The sequence below is a fragment of a genome, unplaced genomic scaffold (assembly GCF_019419815.1).
Source record: "Pyrus x bretschneideri cultivar Hongxiangsu unplaced genomic scaffold, Pyrus_bretschneideri_v1 Contig23, whole genome shotgun sequence".
Classification (NCBI taxonomy): Eukaryota; Viridiplantae; Streptophyta; class Magnoliopsida; order Rosales; family Rosaceae; genus Pyrus; species Pyrus x bretschneideri.
In genome coordinates, this window is record NW_025999535.1 from 2,972,396 (window position 1) to 2,978,564 (window position 6,169).

The 6,169-nt window shown below is 37.1% G+C and overlaps 1 pseudogene; it reads left to right on the plus strand.

Annotated features, from left to right (window-relative positions):
* The first annotated feature begins 2,035 nt into the window (after positions 1–2,035).
* LOC125477930 lies at positions 2,036–2,843 on the plus strand (annotated as a pseudogene).
* Positions 2,844–6,169: the final 3,326 nt, after the last annotated feature.

The following is a 6,169-nucleotide window of genomic DNA, read 5'->3' on the forward strand; positions in this document are numbered from 1 at the left end:
TTGTGTATATAGCTAATTGTTATAAGCATTCCAAAGATTTTGTCCACCTTATACTTACCATATTAAAAAAAAAAAAAATTATTCTTATAAAGAACGCACAATTAAAAGCGCAAAAGAAATTAAAAATTACTACAAGTACTTGCAGATTTTGCACATCCTATTTTGGTGTTTGGATAATTACATGCATACTTGAAGGCTATCATAATAAAAGAGATTTTACAACTCCAACTATATTGGGAACAAACAGAAAACAATCACACTGACAAATACACAGCGCGTATAAATATATTCTCTGGTAACACCATCGATTTGTTTCATAAATATGAATGACAAAACGATTTGTGATTTTACTACTTTGGTGATCATTCAAGGGGTAAAAACAAATCAAATTCTTGCTAATGCCTCCAAAATCGATATATCAGTCAATAGGTCATGATTTATTCGTTTTGAGAAACCTCCTAATTTCATTGTTCTTTGTTGGTTTCACTTAAAAGTGGAGGCTTGTAGCCTTGACCTTCAAAGACCCGCTTGAGTCATTTAAAGCTCAAAATATGATTTTTAATATTGTAAGCTTTTTATTACAAGTGAAAATGTCTGGTCTAAACTCTATTAAAATAAAAAATTTGAACTCGAACGCAATAAATTGAAAAATAATGCCCTAATTACCAGTAGAATTTATCACTTGCTTCCATATTGCAATTCTAACTTTGAAAAATACGGCAAAACCTCTAAATGTGATCCACACTTGTAGAAGAAGTTGTAAAAATTTTAATATCGTTTATAATCATATTATTTCTTTCAGAACCGGATCCCTTCCTGATCCAATTAAACTAAGTCTAAGAATCAAAGGATGCGGGTTGTTGAAATTGGATCAAACGACTACAATTATTATAGGGGTGTGATACCCACACACCCTATTTTACTTTCTACACACCCTATTTTACTTTTCACACATCTTTTTAAATTTCGGCCATTGGATCGGATGAATTGAAGAAGATCAACGGACATAAATTATCAAGGGGTGTGTGAGAAGTAAAATAAGGTGTGTGGATATCACACCCCTTATTATAACATTTAGAGGGGCCCCTGTTTGTAGTCGTTGGATCAAATTTCAACATCCCAGATCGTTTGCTCAGGAGGCTCAGTTCAACTAGGTCCAGAGGAGATCTAGCTCCTTTTTTATGTCCAATCCAGTCATCTACCAACAATGGACTGGATTTAAGTCTAATTGAGTCTCATCCAGCTTAGTGTTTCCCCGAACAATGGATTGGGATTCAAAGCTTAACTAATCCCCACCAATCTTAACTCTAAGGGCCAATCTCATCTAGCTTACAAAACAAGCCCCAAATTCTTTTACTCTTGTGGAGTACCAAAAGGATGGAGATTGGACAAGTTCTTAGAAAGAAATGGAACCGGATCCCCTCTAGACCCAATTAAACTGAGCCTCTTGAACAAAAGATTCAGGCCGTTGAAATTTGATCCAATAGTTACAAGCAGGGGAGGCCCTCTAAAAATTATAATAATTGTAGCCGTTTGATCAAATTTCAACGGCCCATATCCCTTTATCCTTAGGCTCAGAGGGGGCCTCTATTTTAATTTATTCAATGACATGACACATAATTAATCCAAACAAATAGAAGAACCACATATTGATAATAAACAAGTCTTACTACTTAATTTGGTGCGAGACGTTCTTTTTTTCCTTCGGCTAGGTTGAAATCCCAGCAAGATTTTTATCGAGACCCATTGTTAGCACCTTATCCCCTTTCTTTATACGTGTTCTACCTGATTAATGAATATCGTACTTATTTTGAAAAGAAAATCACCTATCCTAGCTAGCTCACCAAACCTTGTGTACAAAAATCCGATTGATTTACTCTCTATATAAAGTGATTGTGACACCACCAATTGATATTGATGAAGATCTCATACTGGGCTCTTGTAGATTAATCCGGTCCAAAAATAAAAAAGGAAAATATTTTATTTATTTAGGGATTTCGTTTTATGTCATTTTTTTTTTAATTTAGGTTTCTTTGTTTTAACTTCTAAGGAATTATGTTGACATAACTCTTATTGGGTTTTGATGTGATTAGATTTCTATCCTAGTTTAGCCTTCTTGTATTGCTATCTATACCCCCCATATTCTATAAGCCAACCACAAAATACCGAAGTCCTAAAGTTTACCCTATTTTTCTGTGCACACCAGAAAAGAAAAGATGAAGAATAATTCGTACTCTCCTTCAACAAAAGCACTGATATTTCTCATTCAAAATGTTTGTCTAGCTGTCTTTCTTCCAACTAGCCACTGCAACAGGCTGACGGTCTTCTTTCCAATGGATGCCGATCTGATCGCACAAACATGCAACCAAACACCATATCCCGATCTTTGCGTCTCTACACTTCAATCAGACCCTCGAAGCGCCAAAGCAGATGTCAAGGCTTAGGCATCATAATGGTTGATGCAGTTAAGGCTAAGGCACACGAAGTTAATCTCCGACTCGAGGAGCTGGTGAATAGAGAGCCGGGAAATATACCCGCACAAGACTGCAGATTTAACTACTCCGATATTTTCCAACTTGATATTCCTTAAACCGTTGAAGCTTTCCCTAAAGGTGACTATAAGTCAGCAGAGCTAGGCATGACTAATGTCGTTGCAAACGCAGATTCATGCGAAAGACGTTTTTCCGGCGGCAGTCCTTTCAAAGACGAAAGCCAAGCTCTCCATGATGTTGCTTATGTAGCTGCAGCAATTGCCAAAGTATTGCGCTCTTGATGTATTCTTCTCTTGTCATAAGAGAATAATAAATTTGATATAATAATCAAGGATTGCCTTTGATATAATATTTGATGGCGTCAATATTTGATCTATGTGGTCATTTCAATAATTGAAAATTTTAAAATCCCTTTACAATTTGGAATATAATGCCGTATAGGATAAAAAAGATATCAATAAATTTAGGTTTTTCGCAAAATCACGCCCCAAGTCCCAGATACACCTGTTGTGTGATAGCTCGTCCCGGACTTTTCGTACCCTAGTGTGTTTGTTTCGTTGTGTGGTCATTTTGGGGTTTTGGTTGGCTGATTTTGGACCACACACACACCCACACTCATTTTCCTCTGCTTTCCCTGTCTCGTATCTGTCTCTCTCTTTCTCTCTTTCCTTTCTTCTTTGTACGGACAAGAACCAAAGCACTCACAAACGTGGTAGATTGAGGAAGCAAACTACATATTTGTGCTCGTGAGGTCCTTAGGAGTTCAACCATACCCATTTCAGGTAAGGGAATCTTCATTTTCACGTCGAACCCGAGATGCTTAATTCGGGGTATTGTTCATGCACATGTAAATTCATGTGTTTTTGGAAATTTTAAGCTTGTAGGAAGCTTGGTGAGGTCCCTAGGAGGTTTGGGGTGGTTCGTTTGAAGGTTTTGGACGTCGGGATCGTGAGTTGCAGGTTTGGCCGATTTTGGTGCAGTTTTCTCGGTGAGTTTCCGTGGGTTTTAGTGCTTGAAAGTGGTAAGGATTTGTTCCTCTAGTAGTAAGCTTCATTTTGGTACCAATTTCGTGAAATTTGGGTGAAAAACGAGTGAGATACGAAGTTTAGAAAATTTTTCGGTTTTTTGGTGACGGCGACGGCGCCGGAGTTTGGCTGGAGAAGACAACAGAATATTCCGTCAGTTTGGATGGAATATTCCTAACCGCGTTAACGAAATCTGTCAGACTTAACGGAATATTCCTGACGGTGTTAACTGACGCCGTCAGTGTGCCAGGCACGTGCCTGCGCGTGGGCGGCGCATGTGGCCGTGCCTTGGTCGGTGAGTGGGGGCGCGTGCGGTGTCAGAAAATTATTTTAAAAATATGGGGATATTCGTGAGGTTGAGTAGATCACGTTGGTGTATTCATACACCCCTTTTGAGCATTGTACGAGAAGTTAATTCGTAATGTTGGTTATGTGCTTTAAAATTAACGTTTTTATAGTTGTTTCGCGTATAGGTGATACCTATCCCGAGGACGAGTGCAGTCACTCGAGGTAAAGGGGTTACGATCCTTCTACATACCAGTGAGTGGACTTTTGGTTTTCCGTATATACCTATATACTTGTGTTTTTCCCAGAAAGTGAAATGAAGCGTCTATATGTTTTATATGCCATGCATTATGTTTGCCCGTTTAATTATGCATTATTAGTTGCATATATATATATATATATATATATATGTTTGATGCTGCGGATGCACAGGTAAGTTATGGTTTATGTTTATGTTTAGTAGTGATTTGAGATGCATAGAGAGCTCATAACCTGCACCCCCGGTGTTAGTGCTCCCGCCCTGAGTAGGGCATGGTCCTTCACGTGATGTTCACCTCCTGCACCACATGCTTATCTTGGATCCAAGTTAGGTGTACAGTCCTGTCGTGCAGACCACTTTAGGTGGTTCCGACTCGTAGGTGACCCGCGATTATTCGCTCAGTCTTCATGTTATCGTAGCACTTGAGTGTAATTATTTACACCCAGTCCTGTTGTACAGACCACTTTAGGTGGTTCTAACTCATGTGAAGGTCTAGTTAATGAGTTGTGGATTTGACCTCTAGATTTAGCCGTACAGATCACGTTAGGTGACTCTAGCTAACAGATTACATGGCATTGATTGACATTACCTAAGTACTTGCGTTTTATTTAGAGGCATTTGACATGGCACATTTCTGAGCATGTTTTCTATATATGTGTATATATTCTATTTTTCTGGGAAGTATACAGGTTTTACGGCTAGGGGTTAGAACTTTGTTTATGAAATGATTTTTGAAAAGCTTTGTTTTTGCCCACTCACGTTTTTTGTTTTGCGCCCCTCCAGGTTCTAGTTTGGATAGCTCTGTTGGTGGCTTTAGAGGGATTCATGGCATATCTGACAGATTATCACCAATGTAGGACCACCTTTGGGTGTGTTTATTTAGTGTTTGTCCCCGGACTGCATTAGGTCTTTTATGCTCTGAACATTATTTATCACACTTACGCTTGCACATGTTTATTATTTACTCAGTGTATAGCTTGGTTTTTATTTATTCATACTTTCATTATTATTTCTTAGCTTCCGCACTATACACATGGTTACATCACTTCCACGTGACGGCCAGCATGCCCTGATCTCGATCGGGGGTGTGTCATGTTGCGTATTATTTGGGTAGACATTTAATTTGTTTATTTTCTTTGGTAAACGGCATTTAATTTGTTTAAGTACTTTTTTTTGGAAGCCTTACATATGGAGACAAAAATATATAAATATTTCAACTCTCTTAGTTTTTTAACATTTCTAGGAGAGACAAAAACAATAACCTAAAATATGGAAACAATTTTTTAAAATATCAGTCATACCCTAAACAATTATGTATATTATTGTAGCCCAACGCATACAACTTTAAAGAATTTAGTGTGTGTCATCAGCTCAAATCCTCATCGACCATTTTTGTAGGATCACTTTCAAAATTATATATACAATCAATTTGTATCCTTTATTTCTAGAATCCGTCCAACCTGCCATCGACTATTTTTACAGAATTATTTCAAATACACGCAGAATCAGTTTTGTATACTTTTTAGTCAAATCAATTTTTTATATTTTTAACAAAAGTACATACATTTTGGAAAAATAATTTCTGATTATACACCCCTTGGCGATTATTCAAGGGTAACAAATCAGAATCTTGCTAATTGCCCCCAAAATCGATATCAGTCAATAAATTATGATTTATTCATTTGGAGAAACCTCTTAATTTCGTTGTTCTTTGTTGGTTCCATTTAAAGCGGAGGCTTGTACCCTTGTACGTAGCTATTGATTTTTAAAAGGGTAATGCTAGAGAGACTAAATTTGGAAACTAAATGATGTGTCACTAATATGAATGGGCACGTTTATCAACGGTTAAGTAATAAATGAATTATCAACTTCCATGTCCTTAAGTGTTCAAAATTTAATTTACAAATTTAGTCTCTCTAGCATTACCCTTTTTAATAGTATGAATCTTCCCTTCCTTTTATCTTCATGGTAGGATTTTTAGTACCTACCAAAAGAAGGTTAAAATCACACAAAATACTTGCAATAGTACAATGATGTTGTAGTATAGATGCTCATGCAAGGTCGTTCTTCACAAGGACTATTTAAATAATTTATGTAAAAACAATTCC